Source organism: Pleurodeles waltl, chromosome 5, assembly GCF_031143425.1.
Source record: "Pleurodeles waltl isolate 20211129_DDA chromosome 5, aPleWal1.hap1.20221129, whole genome shotgun sequence".
Classification (NCBI taxonomy): domain Eukaryota; kingdom Metazoa; phylum Chordata; class Amphibia; order Caudata; family Salamandridae; genus Pleurodeles; species Pleurodeles waltl.
This window is the reverse complement of record NC_090444.1, coordinates 21,866,607-21,886,358: the sequence shown is the minus strand read 5'-3', so window position 1 is coordinate 21,886,358 and position 19,752 is coordinate 21,866,607. Positions and strand designations below refer to the sequence as shown.

At 53.4% G+C, this 19,752-nt stretch overlaps 1 protein-coding gene across 4 annotated transcripts in view; it reads right to left on the bottom strand.

Moving 5' to 3' along the window:
* B4GALNT2 (beta-1,4-N-acetyl-galactosaminyltransferase 2 (SID blood group)) overlaps window positions 1-19,752 on the bottom strand; it is a 302,788-nt gene that overhangs the window by 270,355 nt on the left and 12,681 nt on the right. Inside the window, exon 1 of one of the 4 annotated variants that reach the window (XM_069233510.1) lies at window positions 8,000-8,105. The exons of the other annotated variants lie outside the window; for them this stretch is intronic. The gene's annotated coding sequence lies outside the window, so the exon portion shown is untranslated. Of the gene's footprint in view, window positions 1-7,999; window positions 8,106-19,752 lie in introns of those variants that run through there. 4 annotated transcript variants of the gene reach the window in all.

The following is a 19,752-nucleotide window of genomic DNA, read 5'->3' as shown; positions in this document are numbered from 1 at the left end:
CCTCAGCATACGTCCTGGTAAAAAAGGGGAAATCAAGCATGTATCCTTGGGCAGCAGGGTGACCTCTTATTCTTGCACATAGATATGGAATGTCCACGGGTTCGAAACGATGATAAACTCTGCATGTGTCAAGGTGACTTCGGCTGGACATGCGATTCTTTTTCGGGTAGCCTGATTATGGGCGAGCGCAGCTGTGGATAGCTCGAGGCCGAACAAAACGCAAGGACCCAACTGCCCACCCGGTAGCCTGGCCACTCTAGTACCAGATACCTCTCTTTCTGGGCTCGTGGCTAGTTTCATTCCTAATACTTGGTCTTCGTTCTCCCCTTGCGGATCAACATGCATATTCTGCCAAACGTGCCATCTTCCGAGAGTGACCTAAATGAACTGGACCAAGATTTGTTCATATCTGCATGCCATACGGCACTTTAACATTAGACATATTTCCTTGACAAATCTCAGAATCAGATCCCAGGCCTTTGTCCCTCCTACTGGGCCAAGGTAGGTACTCTGCTCCCCAGGAGAAGTATCAAAGACCTCTCCGCACAATAGTACATCACCGTGTTCCTGGGGAAGGACGGGGTGAGGAGGAAATCAGCTTGTCATACTGCACCTGGGCTGAGACGGTCTAAATCCACTGTACTAAGTGAGGAGAGCCAGACATGTGGAGCCAACACAGGAAGGGCTTGGCTATGACATTTTGGGATCAGGCAGTTGTGTCAGCTAGGGATAAGGCCGAGTTTCTCAGGGAAGGTCTGTCCACAGACAACTTGAAGTCATATTGGATTATCCCAGAATCCTGTGCAGTAGAGCGTGGAAGGAGGTGGAGTGGTGATGTGGCACCCTAGGATTGAACAGGGGTGCCTGGCTTCTAGAACTTTCCACCCCCACATAAAAAATGCTATGCAAGGACAACATAGATGAGAAGACACTGGACCTGAGAGTGATGATGGCAAAAGGCTGCTCAGATGGAAGGAAAAGCAATCTTCTGCTCTGCAAGGATGGACTTTGGAACTTTGATTCCAGGCTGGTGCAGAGGACAGGGATGGGTCTCTCCAAGACCAGGGACACTAGCCCCCCTATGTCCTTGAAAGGAACAGTTAGAGCAACGGACCTGCTAGGGGACCCTGGATAGTCCCTTGGACCATCAGTGGACTGGCCTTTGACTCCGCTACTGATACACCGGTGTCCTACAAGAAGACCAGAAGGATATTGGGCCTGTGGGGTCACCCAGGGAGGGTGTTCAGCTTGCTGGTTGTGAAGGGGCTGCGACACTCCCCAAGCAGAAGAGAGCCTCAGGTGCACAGGCAGAGGACAGTGCTGGTACATGGAGCTAGGAACCACAGCTCCCCTCAGAATGTACCAGGAGGCCTAAAGAAAATGCCAGGAGGCCTAAAGAAAATGCTCCCAGTTGTTAGAGATGGCCACCAAAAGCCAAAATGACACCAAATTCATTCAAAATCGGCCCTATAGGCTGGTACCTGTCAAAGTCTTCGTCAATATCTGGAGAGGGACAAGCCCCCAGATGTCAGCACAACTACATTAAATTATCTTTGATGGGGAAGAGCCGTGTGGGGGGGCCCCTCCCCAAACCAACTTTTTAACCCCAGGGGATCCATTCCTCAGGGCCTGATCCAATTAAAGGTGTACTGGAGATCTATCCCGTGGGACAAGGAAAAGAAGCGCGCCTGCCGGGTGCTCACCTGCCCCTGGAGCCTTGCCCGGGGGTGCGGGTGCACCCATCCTAAACCTCCCGCCCACGGTCCACGCATTAGGAAGAACGCTGGTTTCTGCAGCCCCCCGACCCTGTAAACAGAGCAGACCGGAGCACCAAGAGGATGCCAGCTCTGTACAAGCAGCGAGGAAGCTGATCATTAGATCTGCACCACCCGAGAACGCCTCAGAAGCCCTATGAGAATTCGCCCTCCTTGGGTGCTTCACAGGGAGCAAAACAGACTATCCCAGATCTGCGACTGGGGTGAATGTTTGACAGTGTTTGGCATTCTGTCCATCACGCTGTTGTGTTGCCACCGACAACAAAGGCACCAGGTGTTCACTGACAATATTGTGGTAAAAAATATTTTTGACAAAAATATTGAGTCAAAAATATTGCTTTCCGCAATATTGTGCTCCTTTTCCTATAATGGCAGGTACAAAAATATTGACACTAATATCAGCCAAAAACTGACAAACATATTGATGTTTTAATATAAAGTTTAAAGTAGCAAATGTTAAATATTTTAACATAGAAATGTCATAATGTAAATTAGATATATTCCTCTATTATTTAATACTATATACAAATATATATTTGATAAACACAAACATATGTTTGTATTACATAAATATAGTGAAAGATTAAAAATATTTATTTTACATTAGATTGATTATATTTCAAATTTGTCACTATGTATATATTTATTTTACAGTAAATATTTTTAACTATATTAATATGAAAATATATGTATATAGTCATAATAGTAAATATAATGTAAAATTAATATTTGTAGTATTACACCATATATATTGTATGCATACACAATAAAACCATAAAAATCTAAATAAAAACTATATTCATATAATAAACATTAAAAACGAAAAAGATGTTTAATATACAATAAACGCTAGAATACACTTTAAAATAAAAAGAACATACAAACAATGAATACTGTAAAATCTATTCAACCAATATTAAGAAAACAATGGAAGTCTAAGAATATTTAATATACTATTCCCGCTCTAGTTTATGCAACAGTAGAAAAAGCATTGAACTGAAGCGGGGTAAAATTTACTATTTGCATTCCAAACAGCACAGCAGTAGGTAACGCGCGTTACTACTCCTGCTACAGTCTAAGCAAGAGAAGGGAAAACACTTCACACATTCCATACAGGAGTCACCTGATATTTGTTCACCACAGTATAGATGAGTCACAATGTTTAATTTCTAATATTTCTGTCTCCTGATATTTTAAAATCTAATGTTTGCCCAAACACCGGGCACTAGCAGAGCGTCTAAAGCTTGTTGTGGGGCGGGGGGGACTGCAGTGAGTGCAGCAGGCCCCCCTGTAGTGGAGCCGTAGGATCGTGACCCTGGGAGGAGGATTTCTTCATTCTGAAGCTCAGCTGGGGCCCGGGATATGCACGGAGGGTTTGCGATAACTCGGGCCCCTAGTGGTAGGTCTTTAGGGTGTGGTGACAGCCTTTAGAAGTGAAAGACTCAGAGACATGTTTTCAATTTCAATCGTTTACTGAAAATGTGGATGTTGACAATGCAATGTTTTCCATTGTAACAAATTCTTTTGAGTACTAATTCGGTTCCCGTTGATTTCCGTGGTGGTGGAATGTGACATGATGAGATGTGGCTGCTTTTACTGATGTGGCAACACCCTGGAACGAGGACAAACGAGGAGAAATAAAAAATATTTCTGCTCGTTGCACTACCCCCGAGGAGGCGTAAGGTTTTGGCGGTGCTACGGGAATACATTATTAGGTAAATCCAGGGCAGTGTCAAAATCCATGGGTGTTGCATGGGAACACGCATACAACGTCTGTAGAACGCTTCCCTAACGCAGAGTAAGGCAACGTGGCGCCTTGTTCTCCTTGTCTTACAAGGACATGGAAAGCCGCACACAGCGGCTTTGCGTGGCCTCATGAATGTGGTTGTGAGGCCCGCTCCGCTGCGGCGTCAAAAGAAGTGGTCCTTCGTGGCACAAGCCTCTCAAGTATGTCCCATAGTTATTGCAACTCTTGCTGTTTGGAAACGCAAAATACAGCTGTGAAAAGGAACATAAAGGAACGGTGGACTTACGTAGGCGATGAGAGAATGAGTCCCTCCAGCAGCCTTGAAGCTGGTGGTGCCCGGACAGCTGGCGGAGGGGGCCTCATCCTGGGGGCCCTGAGCAGCTTCGGGGAATGGGGTTATGGGTCAGAGTGATGCCAGGTCCAGGCATTATCTCATGACCCCCCGTGGTGCCTCCTGATTACCTCTCTCTAAATGGGTAGTTAACCAAGGGGGATCCGGGTGGAGGTGAGTAATGTGCCTTATAGGTACCTTTCCATGGAAAGGCGCCTGGAAGTAACATCCCTTCTGGGCACTACTTCTGGAATCTTTCCAAAAACATCACTTAAATATTGGGAACATTGGTCTCGACATACAGTTATTGTTCTAAGACCCCGGGCGGTTTCTGGGGTGACTGATTATTAATAATATCGACATTGGCAGGATGATGCGTGGAAAGTGTGGGCACATTATACTGTGCCCGTGCGGGGCTGGGACTGGTTTCCCTGCGCCCGGACGCTCCTAGGCGGGGCAGATGTGCTGTTCATGTTTCAAGCAGCACCCGAGACTGTTTATGTTGGATCAGAAGAGGAGCTCGCAGGTGAGGGGTAGGAGGGCGTCAGAGACCGGCTGCAGCAAGGTGGTCTTACAAGGCTGGAAACGCTCTCCACGGCCCCCCAATACTGGATCCAGACACCTGCAGACTTTGGACCGGGGGGGTCTGTGACTGTCAGTGGCCGCCAAAGAGGGCCCGAGAGCAGATGCGGGATCAGAAAACCAAAGCGGTTCCGGACAGGGGCCCCCAAATACCTTCGGCCCAGGGCCCCCCAAATCCTTCAACCGCACCTGCGCTGGCGGAGTAAGGTCGAGTCCTGTCCCAATCCGTGTGTTTTATCCCCTTATCCATCTGCTCAACCTTGGAGGACCCCGGTTCTCACCGTACCCCGGAGGCGGAGGAGGTCCGGTCCACATCAGAGTTTAGGAACTTCACGTCAGCGCCCAAAGTTAGCAGAACCTTCAATACCAAAGGTTGCTGGAGTTACTGAAGCAAAGACAGGAAATACTTCCTAGGCCCACCGAGGACCCCCAAAGGCTTCGGGAAGAGTTAACCACACGTGGTGTCTGCGGCCTGCGGGGTCGGGATGCAAACACAGCGCACGTTATACTGGACGGGCCGGCCTTAGGGCGGTGCGCCTGGTGCGGCAGCACAGGGCGCTGACCTGGGGAGGGGGCGCCTTCCTCACAGAGACCCGCTGCGCTCACCAACAACTTCTGATTAATGTTCCTGCTAGAGGGAGATGAGATGTGTCTGGCCGCAGCTTAGACTCGCCATAAAGTAGCGCAGAGGGTCCCTGTGCCTGCTGCACAGTACGCACCCGCAGGTCACAGAGCTGTGTTTTATGCGGATACCTGAGTGGGTCACTGCTTTGCCACAGAGATCCTTTTGTTGCCGCAGGTCATGAGATACCGCCCTAACCAGTGCTTAATTTGTAAATAAAAACCTGCCGGTGCCCGCAGCCCTCCTCTTAACCACACACGCGCTGCAATTAAATGTGTGAACGTGGAGTACTGAGGCGGCGCAATCCTGAAGCCATCTCGGGCCCCTTTAATCCATTTACAGCCACTCCCTGTCCCTTCAGCTCACTCCTGCAGCTCTCTACTTTTTCCTTTTGTGACGCTCTTTCGTTTTTCTCTTCCTCCGTCTTTCCCATGTGTGTCTTTTGTTTGCAGCAACTGCTTGAGGCAGAAGAATAAGCCCGGCCCTCAAAAGTAAGAGCAGGCGCTCCGCACCGGAAACAACAAGCACAAATTAAGCACTGGGACTGTTACAAACTCTCAAACAACTGCAGGTGAACTGCGTAAAAGCGGCCAGGAGGTTATGTTCTCCCCCCAGTCTTTTATGATCTCTTCCTAATGTTTCTAAAAAATGCTTTCTTTGGTGAGATACTGTGAGAGCTTCACACCCCGGCCCCCTCACACTGAGAGAGGTTCACACCCCGGGCCCCCTCACAGTGAGAGAGCTTCACACCCCGGCCCCCTCACACTGAGAGAGGTTCACACCCCGGGCCCCCTCACAGTGACAGAGCTTCACACCCCGGCCCCCTCACAGTGAGAGAGCTTCACACCCCGGCCCCCTCACAGTGAGAGAGCTTCACACCCCGGCCCCCTCACACTGAGAGAGCTTCACACCCCGGCCCCCTCACACTGCGAGAGCTTCACACCCCGGCCCCCTCACACTGCGAGAGCTTCACACCCCGGCCCCCTCACACTGAGAGAGAGTCACACCCCGGCCCCCTCACACTGCGAGAGCTTCACACCCCGGTCCCCTCACACTGAGAGAGGTTCACACCCCGGCCCCCTCACACTGCGAGAGCTTCACACCCCGGCCCCCTCACACTGCGAGAGCTTCACACCCCGGCCCCCTCACACTGCGAGAGCTTCACACCCCGGCCCCCTCACACTGCGAGAGCTTCACACCCCGGCCCCCTCACAGTGAGAGAGCTTCACACCCCGGCCCCCTCACACTGCGAGAGCTTCACACCCCGGCCCCCTCACAGTGAGAGAGCTTCACACCCCGGCCCCCTCACACTGCGAGAGCTTCACACCCCGGCCCCCTCACACTGAGAGAGCTTCACACCCCGGCCCCCTCACACAGCGAGAGCTTCACACCCCGGCCCCCTCACACTGAGAGAGAGTCACACCCCGGCCCCCTCACACTGAGAGAGAGTCACACCCCGGCCCCCTCACACAGCGAGAGCTTCACACCCCGGCCCCCTCACACTGCGAGAGCTTCACACCCCGGCCCCCTCACAGTGAGAGAGCTTCACACCCCGGCCCCCTCACACTGCGAGAGCTTCACACCCCGGCCCCCTCACACTGAGAGAGCTTCACACCCCGGCCCCCTCACACAGCGAGAGCTTCACACCCCGGCCCCCTCACACTGAGAGAGAGTCACACCCCGGCCCCCTCACACAGCGAGAGCTTCACACCCCGGCCCCCTCACACTGAGAGAGAGTCACACCCCGGCCCCCTCACACTGAGAGAGGGTCACACCCCGGGTCCTTCACACTGAGAGAGGGTCACACCCCGGCCCCCTCACACTGCGAGAGCTTCACACCCCGGCCCCCTCACAGGGAGAGAGCTTCACACCCCGGCCCCCTCACACTGCGAGAGCTTCACACCCCGGCCCCCTCACACTGAGAGAGCTTCACACCCCGGCCCCCTCACACTGAGAGAGCTTCACTCCCCGGGTCCCTCACACTGAGAGAGCTTCACTCCCCGGGTCCCTCACACTGAGAGAGCTTCACTCCCCGGGTCCCTCACACTGTGAGAGCTTCACACCCCGGCCCCCTCGCACTGAGAGAGGGTCACACCCCAGGCCCCTCACACAGAGGGGGTCACACCCCGGCTCCCTCACACAGAGAGGGTCACACCCCGGCTCCCTCACACTGAGAGAGGGTCACACCCCGGCTCCCTCACACTGAGAGAGGGTCACACCCCGGCTCCCTCACACAGAGAGAGGGTCACACCCCGGCTCCCTCACACAGAGAGGGTCACACCCTGGGTCCCTCACACTGTGTGTGATGCGAACCTCAGAGGCTCAGACATTACTCAGTGAAACCAGGTGGTGAGTTTATCTTTCCTGCAACGAAAATAAAATGTTTATTTTGCATCAGACCAGGAGCTCACTTATGACAAATGCGAGGGGGTTGTATGTCGTGACATTCCTGAGCTACTGCTGGGTCACAATACTGAACCCACAGTTCAATCCTCATTCTAACAGAATTAAACACATGTAGACCTTGGACCAGTTCCTGAGCTGCCGAAGGGATGAACAGGTCTCATAAATTCAAAGCTATTAGGGACAGGGGACCCCTAAATACGTTGGGCCCCGGGCTCCAAAATCCCTACAACGCCCCCGGATGAGAGCTCTATGTGCGACCCCCACAACCGGCTGTTTCATCCCTTCAAGTGTCCAGCGGCTGCTCACTCATAATCACTCCAACCAGATGTTAATACAGAGACCCTCAAAGGCCCGCGGCCCCCTGCCCCATCTACACCGAGGGGGCCCGTCGTTGGTGGGGTGCAGGCAGTGAACCCCGGGGTACTCAGCGTCCCCCCTCCACCTGCCCTCGCTCACTCCCGCCCCTCACTCCCTCCTCGCGGTGGACTCACACCTGCTCCCACTGACACTTCCCAGCAGAGTCCCCCCGCACTGACCTGTGGTGTGGTGTGACGCCGGTGGTGGGTGAAAGCACTGACTCTCCAGTGTGCCCTCACTCCCACAGCCCTCCCTCCTCCCGAACCACACCCCACAGGTGCTCCCAGCATCACTGGCGGCGGGATCCAGGTGAGAGGGAGGGAGCTCCACCCTGCTCACCTGTGGGGAGGGGGGGAGACACCGACCAGAGGTGAGCTGGGACAATGAAGAGAGACCTAAACCCAGGAAGAGACCAAGGGGGAGAGGGCGCCTCTGGGGAGGGACCGGAGGTGGGATACGGGGGAGAAGAGGTGAAGAGAGCTCCTCTGGGGGTGGGGGAAGAAGGAGGCAGTGGAGAGGGGCGAGCGCTCCTCCGGGGAAGAAGGAGGCAGTGGAGAGGGGAGGGAGCTCCCCTGGGTATCGGGGGCGGAGGAGGAGGTAGTGGAGAGGGGCGAGCGCTCCTCCGGGGAAGAAGGAGGCAGTGGAGAGGGGAGGGAGCTCCTCTGGGTATCGGAGGAGGAGGCAGTGGAGAGGGGAGTGAGCTCCTGTGGGTGTCCGGGGAAAGAGGCAGTGGAGAGGGGAGAAGCTCCTCTGGGGGTGGGGGTGGAGGAGGTGGCAGTGGAGAGGGGAGGGAGCTCCTCCGGGGATCAGAAGAAGGAGGAGGCAGTGGAGAGGGGAGGGAGCTCCTCCAGGGATGTAGGAGGAGAGGGGGGAGGGAGGATTTAGTGGAGAGGGGAGGGAGATCCTCTGGGGATCGGGGGGGGGGGGGGAGGGAGGAGGCAGTGGAGAGGGGAGGGAGATCCTCTGGGGATCGGGGGGGGGGGGGGAGGGAGGAGGCAGTGGAGAGGGGAGGGAGATCCTCTGGGGATCGGGGGGGGGAGGGAGGAGGCAGTGGAGAGGGGAGGGAGATCCTCTGGGGATGGGGGGGGGAGGGAGGAGGCAGTGGAGAGGGGAGGGAGATCCTCTGGGGATCGGGGGGGGGGGAGGGAGGAGGCAGTGGAGAGGGGAGGGAGATCCTCTGGGGATCGGGGGGGGGGAGGAGGCAGTGGAGAGGGGAGGGAGATCCTCTGGGGATCGGGGGGGGGGGGAGGGAGGAGGCAGTGGAGAGGGGAGGGAGATCCTCTGGGTGTGGGGGTGGAGGAGGAGGCAGTGGGGAGGGGATGGAGCTCCTCTGGGGATGTAGGAGTAGAGGGGGAGGGAGGAGGCAGTGGAGAGGGGAGGTAGCTCCTCTGGGGGTGGGGGAGGCGGAGGGGAGGGAGCTCCTCTGGGGGTGGGGGAAGGAGGAAGCAGTGGAGAGGGAGATCCTCTGGGGATCGGGGGGGGGGGGGGAGGAGGCAGTGGAGAGTGGAGGGAGATCCTCTGGGGATCGGGGGGTGGGGGGGAGGAAGCAGTGGAGAGGGGAGGGAGATCCTCTGGGGATGTAGGAGGAGAGGGGGGAGGGAGGAGGCAGTGGAGAGGGGAGGGAGATCCTCTGGGGATCGGGGGGGAGGGAGGAGGCAGTGGAGAGGGGAGAGAGATCCTCTGGGGATCGGGGAGGGGGAGGGAGGAGGCATTGGAGAGGGGAGTGAGATCCTCTGGGGATCGGGGAGGGGGAGGGAGGAGGCATTGGAGAGGGGAGTGAGATCCTCTGGGGATCGGGGGGAGGGAGGAGGCAGTGGAGAGGGGAGGGAGCTCCTCTGGGTGTGGGGGTGGAGGAGGAGGCAGTGGGGAGGGGATGGAGCTCCTCTGGGGATGTAGGAGTAGAGGGGGAGGGAGGAGGCAGTGGAGAGGGGAGGTAGCTCCTCTGGAGGTGGGGGAGGGAGGAGGCAGTGGGGAGGGGAGGGAGCTCCTCTGGGGATGGAGGAGGCAGTGGGGAGGGGAGGGAGCTCCTCTGGGGGTGGGGGAAGCAGTGGAGAGGGGCGGGAGCTCCTCTGGGGGTGGGGGATGAGGAGGAGGCAGTCGGGAGGGGAGGGAGCTCCTCTGGGGTGGGGGAAGGAGGAAGCAGTGGAGAGGGAAGGGAGCTTCTCTGGGGTGGGGGTGGGAGGAGGCAGTGGAGAGGGGAGGGAGCTCCTCTAGGGATGTAGGAGGAGAGGGGGGAGGCAGTGGAGAGGGGAGGGAGTTCCTCTGGGGTGGGGGTGGGAGGAGGCAGTGGAGAGGTGAGGTAGCTCCTCTGGGGGTGGGGGAAGCAGTGGAGAGGGGCGGGGGATGAGGCGGAGGCAGTCGGGAGGGGAGGGAGCTCCTCTGGGGTGGGGGAAGGAGGAAGCAGTGGAGAGGGAAGGGAGCTTCTCTGGGGTGGGGGTGGGAGGAGGCAGTGGAGAGGGGAGGGAGCTCCTCTAGGGATGTAGGAGGAGAGGGGGGGAGGCAGTGGAGAGGGGAGGGAGTTCCTCTGGGGTGGGGGTGGGAGGAGGCAGTGGAGAGGTGAGGTAGCTCTTCTGGGGGTGGGGGAAGGAGGAGGAGGCAGTGGGGAGGGGAGGGAGCTCCTCTGGGGTGGGGGAAGGAGGAAGCAGTGGAGAGGGGAGGGAGCTCCTCTGGGGATGTAGGAGGAGGGGGTGGGGAGGAGGCAGTGGAGACCATTGCACCAGAAGATAGAGAGACAAATCCCTTCACCTCCCCATGCCTACCATCAATGAATGTGTCCTTGTGTAATCTAACTGGTGCCTATGTAAAGCGCTTCGATGCCTTCTGAAGGTTGCGCTAGATGAAACTGAAAAAAAGATCCTGGGGAGATGGGTGGAAGGAGCGGGGGCTGGATGCAGCTGTCTTGGAGCCAGGGGTGTGTGGGAGGACAGGTGGACAGGGCAGAGCTGAGCCCTGTCCACCTGCAGGCGCGGGTAGGGAGAGGTGGCGGCCACCACCCAGCTGGAGGGAGATCCAGGCACATTCTGACCCCCAGACCACCCACCCTCATCTTGTCCCCGCCTCATCCTGGTGGGAGGATCTGGAGCCTAGCGCCCAGATGCCCCAGTAGTTCGCATCAGTGCCTCAGAGAAACTATGGTTTCTTGGCATGTTTTTGTTCAACTCCTGAATGTGAGATCGGTGCGTGGTCTGTAAGGAAGTCAGCTCCACCGGACTGTGGGAATGATTACTGTAAATGACCACGTAAACCGCGCTGATGTGTTCAGCTTCTTCTACTGCGCCACCTGGTGTGAGAGCGCTTTACATCACGCGCATACATTATACAGAAACAATGAATCAATCAATCATTCATTTTAAGAGCGTGCTACTCACCGATGGGGTCTCAAGGCGTTGTAGGGTATGTCTTCAGGGTTCAGTCGAGCCAGTTCTTAAGGTGCTTCCTGAACTGAGGTAGCGATGGTGACTGAGGTGGAGAGGTAAGGTGTTCCAACATTTTGCCGCAAGGTAGGTGAACGATCTTCCTCCAGCGGAGTACTTCTTTATGTGGGGTACGGTGGCAAGCGACTGCCAGGAGGAGTGGAGAGGTCTGGCAGGGGCGTACCAGGTGATGCAGTGGTTGAGGTAGCTGGGTCTGAAGTTGTGGAGGACTCTGTGGGCGTGTACTAGGAGCTTGAAGTTGATCCTCTTCTCGACAGGGAGCCAGCGGAGTTCTCTCAGGTGTCCTGGGATGTGTTCTTGCGGGGGGATGCTCAGGATGAGTCTGGTGGCAGCATTCTGGGTTTGTTGTAGGTTGCTCAGGTTCTTCTTGGAGACTCTGACTTAGAGGGCGTTGCCATAATCAAGTCTGCTTGTGATCAAGGCGTGTGTCAATGTTTTGCGTCAGTCGCTTGGGATCCATGCGAAGATCTTCCGTCGGAGTCGGAGGGTGTGGCAACAAGTGGAGGCAACGGACGATGCAGAGGTTGTATGCGTGGTCTGTGGGGATGGGGGACTACGAAGTGTTGAGGGCCACCAGGAGTTGTCCCAGGATGAGGATCTCGGTGTTGTTGGACTTTAGCTTAAGGCAGCTCTTCTTCGTTCAGGCGGCGTCTGCTTCCATCCCCTCTTGGAAGTTTTTCTTGGCTGCTGGGTGTCATCAGCGTAGGAGACGATGTTTTCACCGTAGTTCCTGATGATTGGGATGAGCGTGGCCATGTAGATGTTGAACAGCGTGGGACTCAATGAGGATCCTTAGGGTACTCCACAACTGATCTCTGTAGGTACGGACGAGTGTGGCTGGAGCCTGACTCTCTGTGTTCTGCCTGTCAGGAAGGAGTGTATCCATCGAGGGCCTTACCACGTTTGCCTTCTGTGTGGAGTCTGGTAGTGGGGTGCAGTGGGACACTGTGTCGAAGGCTGCCGATAGGTCTTGTAGGATGAGGGCTGCTGCTTGGCCACGGTCGAGAAGAGAGCGGATGTCATCTGGGTGGCGAGCAGGGCGACCTCGGTGCTGTGATTAGGTCTGAATCCTGATTGGGAGATGTCCCGGATGTTGCTGTCGTCAATGTGTTGGCGGAGCTGAGCGTTGATTGATTTTTCGGCGACCTTGGCTGGGAAAGGCAGCAGCAAGATGGGGCGGTAGTTTTTGAGAGCCGTCGGGTTGGCTGTGGATTTTTTCAATAGCGGGCGGATCCTCGGGGAAGGTGGCCGACTCTAGGGAGCAGTTGATGGTCTTGCGACGCTCCGGTGCGATAGAGGCACTGGCCTTGTTGAAGGTGTATTGGGTGCAAGGGTCGGTGGCAGCTCCGAGTGGATGCTGCTCATGGCGGTGCGAGTCCCGTCCGTCGGGAGGGGGGGTACAAGCATGTAGGAGCAGTGGGGGTTTGGTGGATCCTGGTTGGTGCGTTGTTGGTGAGTTCAGAGAGTCTTGGGTTCCGAAGCTGTCCTGGATATGCTATATTTTCCGATGGAAAAAGGCGGCTAGTCTGACTCCTACATGTGGGCAAACCCATGTGCAGGGAAAGTTAATTAAGGCAATGACGGTTACACGTGTCGGAGTCATATATTTACATTCTGCATTGAGTGGTAGGACAGGTGAAACAAACTCAGGATTGATAACTCACCACAGTGGTTAGGGATATCTGTACCAAGGAAACATCCATGTGGCAAAAGCAGGAACCCACTAAGCTATCTATGTAAAATAAACTTTTGTGATCTTGCACATTGTGATTTGCAGCAGGCACGTTAACCCTATACACTACTTTATGGGTCACACCATGTCCATACAAAACACAGATCTCTGCAGCCAGTGCGTTGCTGATCCCAATTCTCTTTCCAATATTATTATCCATGAGAATAGCTGGGCACCCACATATCTCTGCACCAGGTGCTTTAACCCCTAGAGATATTTTAAAATGCATCCTCCTTGTAAGCAGTTGAGTATGACGGAAAAGATTTATTCTCACACTTGTGGCCAATCTATTTCAGTTAAAAAAAATCCACGCATAAGTTGAGCATCAGACTTCACTTTTCATGGTTCAGCCCCAGGGAGAGGTGGAGGGAGGGAGTCGCGAGGCAAGAGGGGCCCAAAATTAGAATAGGATTTTATAGATGTTCAATAAATTAAAATCATTACCTCTCAGTGCACATACACATTTAAAAGAGAAAATAGAAAATGTTACATAAAACAAATCTAGGAATGTCAAAAGTTGCATTCATTCATATATGTTCATCCCACCTAGGGCCGCGTGCACGGATGTTAGAAATTGCAAGTTTCTAATTGTGATTCTATGTGAATCGCAAATGTACTAAACTGTATTGAGTATCAAATTCGATTACTAATGGGTCGCAAATAGACTTACCTCATTAATAGTTATGAGGTATGTCTCACTTTGATACCAAAAGGGAACCGGAAAAATAACACGTATGGCGGACTGCTGGGATGAAGCAGACAAGCATCTCTGTGATTGATTTTCAATAAAGCAATCCCTCTTTTTTTTATTTTTTTTAATGCAGCCCATTTTCCTTCGATGAAAAAAGTGCTCCAGGCAAAGAAAGTGTTTCATGGTCCATTGTTTCAAGGGCCCAAACCGGTGTCCATCAGGTGTCCCCAAGGGCCAAAGTGCTGCAGGTGAAGAAAGTGCATCATGGTCCGTTGCTTCTACGAGCCAAACCAGTATCATCACCACGCCCCATGTGTTATCTTGTCATTACCATTGATCCACATTTGTCCGCCTTAGGTGACCCACGGGGCGGAAGCCTGAGGGGCAGAAAGTGCTCTGTGCAAATAAGAAAAGTGCTTCTTGCTCTATTAAATGTGCAAGTTCGCTTGTATTGAAAACACAGGTGGCACAAGACAGGTAGAGCTACCGGTTGCCACTCAAACGTAGCATCGTAGCTGAAGCATTGGGATGCGTCATGTTGTCCATCCCATGCTCTTTTACATGGACCAATCAAAAGGAGGTAGAGCAGAGACATGGAAAGAGAGGACCTCCATCTTGGCCTGGTTAACTGCATCTGCAATCCCAGGATCCACCATCTTGTTTTGGGACATTTCCTACTTGGTTTGTAGCTATAGTCCTTCTTTGGTGTTGATCACATAGCAAGTACAGCAGAAGATGAAGACACACACAAGGCCACTGGTGGCAAAAGCTGAGCACCCCCGTAACGTGCACCGCAGCCCAAGTTCACACACACTATTGTGAATGCTTTTGGTCACCATGGTTCTCCAGTCACACAGTCGCTCTGGTCCAGGGATCCAGCCAGTGCCATGCTCTCCGAAAGTTACACCAGCGCCAACTTCTCAATCATTACCCAGGATCATGCCCATATCTGTGTGCTACGACCTTCCCTGGCTCACCTTGCAGAGTTAGTACTTGTGGGAAGTCTGTCTGACTTGCATGATCATCCTGGATTGTTCACCTTTTTCTGACCCTCTACATAATGTATTTAGAGCTCTGTGCATATTACCACTGCTAACCAGGAGTAAATAACCTGTGCTCTCTCTTAAAACATGGTTGATTGTCACTTTTAACTGGACTGTAAATACCTAGTATGGTGTAGAAAGCGCACGCAGTGCCTGGAAGTTAAATGCCACCTGTGGAGCGCACGACCTACTGTGGATTGCTGTAAAGAAATGGCTCCCTGTTGCAGTTACCCCCCACTTTTGCCTGATACTGATGCTGACTTGACTGAGAAGTGTGCTGGGACCCTGCTAACCAGGCCCCAGCACCAGTGTTCTTTCACCTAAAATGTACCATTGTTTCCACAATTGGCACAACCCTGGCACCCAGGTAAGTCCCTTTTAACTGGTACCCCTGGTACCAAGGGCCCTGATGCCAGGGAAGGTCTCTAAGGGCTGCAGCATGTCTTATGCCACCCTAGGGACCCCTCACTCAGTACATACACACTGCTTACCAGCTTGTGTGTGCTGATGGGAGAAAATGACTAAGTCGACATGGCACTCCCCTCAGGGTGCCATGCCAACCTCACACTGCCTATGGCATAGGTAAGTCACCCCTCTAGCAGGCCTTTCAGCCCTAAGGCAGGGTGCACTATACCACAGGTGAGGGCATAGGTGCATGAGCACTATGCCCCCACAGTGTCTAAGCAAAACCTTAGACATTGTAAGTGCAGGGTAGCCATAAGAGTATATGGGCTGGGAGTCTGTCAAAAACGAACTCCACAGCTCCATAATAGCTACACTGAATACTGGGAAGTTTAGTATCAAACTTCTCAGAATAATAAACCCATACTGATGCCAGTGTTGGATTTATTAAAAAATGCACACAGAGGGCATCTTAGAGATGCCCCCTGTATTTTACCCAATTGTTCAGTGCAGGACTGACTGGTCTGTGCCAGCCTGCTGCTGAGAGACGAGTTTCTGACCCCATGCGGTGAGAGCCTTTGTGCTCTCTGAGGACAGAAACAAAGCCTGCTCTGGGTGGAGGTGCTTCACACTTCCCCCTGCATGAACTGTAACACCTAGCAGTGAGCCTCAAAGGCTCAGGCTTCATGTTACAATGCCCCAGGGCACTCCAGCTAGTGGAGATGCCCGCCCCCTGGACACAGCCCCCACTTTTGGCGGCAAGTCCAGGAGAGAGAATGAGAAAAACAAGGAGGAGTCACTGGCCAGTCAGGACAGCCCCTAAGGTGTCCTGAGCTGAAGTGACTCTGACTTTTAGAAATCCTCCATCTTGTAGAAGGAGGATTCCCCCAATAGGATTAGGGATGTGCCCCCCTCCCCTCAGGGAGGAGGCACAAAGAGGGTGTACCCACCCTCAGGGCTAGTAGCCATTGGCTACTAACCCCCCAGACCTAAACACGCCCTTAAATTTAGTATTTAAGGGCTTCCCTGAACCTAAGAATTTAGATTCCTGCAACTACAAGAAGAAGAGGACTGCTGAGCTGAAAGACCCCTGCAGAAGAAGAAAAGAAGACACCAACTGCTTTGGCCCCAGTCCTACCGGCCTGTCTCCTGCCTTCTAAAGAAACCTGCTCCAGCGACGCTTTCCCCAGGACCAGCGACCTCTGAATCCTCAGAGGACTGCCCTGCTTCAAGAAAGACAAGAAACTCCCGAGGACAGCGGCTCTGTTCCAAAAAGACTGCAACTTTGTTACAGAGGAGCAGATTTAAAGACCCCTGCAATCCCCGCAAGAAGCGTGAGACTTGCAACACTGCACCCGGCGACCCCGACTCGACTGGCGGAGAACCAACACCTCAGGGAGGACCCTCCGGCGACTCCGAGTCCGTGAGTAACCAAAGTTGTCCCCCCTGAACCCCCACAGCGACGCCTGCAGAGGGAATCCCGAGGCTCCCCCTGACCGCGACTGCCTGACTCTAAAATCCCGACGGCTGGAAAAGACCCTGCACCCGCAGCCCCCAGCACCTGAAGGAACGGAACTTCAGTGCAGGAGTGACCCCCAGGAGGCCCTCTCCCTTGCCTAGGTGGTGGCTACCCCGAGGAGCCCCCCCCTTGCCTGCCTGCACCGCTAAAGAGACCCCTTGGTCTCCCATTGACTCCCATTGGAAACCCGACGCCAGTTTACACACTGCACCTGGCCGCCCCCGCACTGCTGAGGGTGTACTTTCTGTGTGGACTTGTGTCCCCCCCGGTGCCCTACAAAACCCCCCTGGTCTGCCCTCCAAAGACGCGGGTACTTACTTGCTGGCAGACTGGAACCGGGGCACCCCCTTCTCTCCATTGAAGCCTATGTGTTTTGGGCACCTCTTTGACCTCTGCACCTGACCGGCCCTGAGCTGCTGGTGTGGTGACTTTGGGGTTGCTCTGAACCTCCAACGGTGGGCTACCTTGAACCCAGAACTGAACCCTGTAGGTGGGTTACTTACCTGCAAAAACTAACAATACTTTACCTCCCCCAGGAACTGTGAAAATTGCACTGTGTACACTTCTAAAACAGCTATTTGTGTTTTATGTGAAAAGTATATATGCTATTGTGATTATTCAAAGTTCCTAAAGTACTTACCTGCAATACCTTTCAAATGAGATAGTACATGTAGAATTTGAACCTGTGGTTCTTAAAATAAACTAAGAAAATATATTTTTCTATAACAAAACCTATTGGCTGGATTTGTCTCTGAGTGTGTGTTCCTCATTTATTGCCTGTGTGTATGTACAACAAATGCTTAACACTACTCCTTTGATAAGCCTACTGCTCGACCACACTACCACAAAATAGAGCATTAGTATTATCTCTTTTTGCCACTATCTTACCTCTAAGGGGAACCCTTGGACTCTGTGCATGCTATTCCTTACTTTGAAATAGCACATACAGAGCCAACTTCCTACATTGGTGGATCAGCGGTGGGGTACAAGACTTTGCATTTGCTGGACTACTCAGCCAATACCTGATCACACGACAAATTCCAAAAATTGTCATTAGAAATTGATTTTTGCAATTTGAAATTTTTCTAAATTCTTAAAAGTCCTGCTAGGGCCTTGTGTTAGTCCCTGTTAGCATTTCTTTTAGTGTTTAAAAGTTTGTGAAAGTTTGAATTAGAACCTAGAACTAGTTTTAGATTCTTAAAAAGTATTCCAACTTTTAGAAACATAGGCCCTCATTCTGACTCTGGCGGTGTCTCACCGCCAGGGCAGAGGGCAGAGGAAGCACCGCCAACAGGCTGGCGGTGCTTCCGGGGCATTCTGACCGCCGCGGTCAGAAAAGGGGAACCAGCGGTTTCCTGCCGGTTTTCCCCTGCCCCAGGGATTCCGACCCCCTTCCCGCCAGCCTGGTTCTGGCGGTTTTCACCACCAGAACCAGGCTGGCGGGAACGGGTGTCGTGGGGCCCCTGGGGGCCCCTGCAGTGCCCATGCCACTGGCATGGGCACTGCAGGGGCCCCCTAACAGGGCCCCAACAAGATTTTCAGTGTCTGCATAGCAGACACTGAAAATCGCGACGGGTGCAACTGCACCCGCCGCACCCCAGCAAATCCGCCGGCTCCATTCGGAGCCGGCTTCATCTTTGCTGGGGCTTTCCCGCTGGGCCGGCGGACGATCTTTTGAAGATCACCCAGCGGGAAAGTCAAAATGCTCCCCACGGTCATTTGACCGCGGGGCGGTGTTTGGGCGGTTTCCGCCCGGCGGGCGGCGCCCGCCGCCCGCCGGGGTCGGAATGACCCCCATAATGTCTAGTACAGATGTGAATGTGGTGGAACTCGACACCACACCTTACCTCCATCTTAAGATGAGGGAGCTAAGGTCACTCTGTAAAATAAAGAAAATAAAAATGGGCCCCAGACCTTCCAAACTACAGCTCCAGGAGCTTTTGGCAGAGTTTGAAAGAGCCAACCCCTCTGAGGAATGCAACACAGAGGATGAAGATAGTGACTTGGAGGAAAATTCCCACCTACCAGTCCTATTTAGGGAGAACAGGGCCTCTCAAGCTCTGTCTCCAAACATAATAGTCAGAGATGCTGTTTCCCTCACAGGAGGGACAAACCTCTCTGAAATCACTGAGGATAATCCCAGTGAAGAGGACATCCAGTTAGCCAGGATGGCCAAAAGATTGGCTTTGGAAAAGCAGATCCTAGCCATAGAAAGGGAAAGACAAGAGATGGGCCTAGGACCCATCAATGGTGGCAGCAACATAACTAGGGTCAGAGATTCCCCTGACATGTTAAAAATCCCTAAAGGGATTGTGACTAAATATGAAGATGGTGATGACATCACCAAATGGTTCACAGCTTTTGAGAGGGCTTGTGTAACCAGAAAAGTGAACAGATCTCACTGGGGTGTTCTCCTTTGGGAAATGTTCACTGGAAAGTGTAGGGATAAACTCCTCACACTCTCTGGAAAAGATGCAGAATCTTATGACCTCCTGAAGGGAACCCTGATTGAGGGCTTTGGTTTCTCCACTGAGGAGTATAGAATTAGATTCAGGGGGGCTCAAAAATCCTCGAGCCAGACCTGGGTTGATTTTGTAGACTACTCAGTGAAAACACTGGATGGTTGGGTAACTGGAAATGAAGTGCATGACTATGTTGGGCTTTATAATTTGTTTATGAAAGAACACATTTTAAGTAACTGCTTCAATGAAAAGTTGCATCAGTATCTGGTAGACCTAGGTCCAATTTCTCCCCAAGAATTGGGAAAGAAGGCAGATCACTGGGTTAAGACTAGGGTAACCAAAACTTCCACTGGGGGTGACCTAAAGAAAGGGGTTACAAAGCCTCCCCAGGAGAAAGTGGGTGACACTAGAAACAAAGAAAAAGAGTCCTCTGTAGGCCCCCAAAAACCAGAACAGGTGGGTGGGCCCCAAGACACAACCCAAAACAAAGGTGGGTACCAGGGTAAGAACTGGGATGCCACTAAGGCATGGTGCCATAACTGTAGACAGACAGGGCACCACACCAAGGACACTTCTTGTCCCAAAAACAAACCCCCTAGCAAAATCCCAGGGGTGACCAGTGTAGCCATTGGGGATGACTCCTCAGATG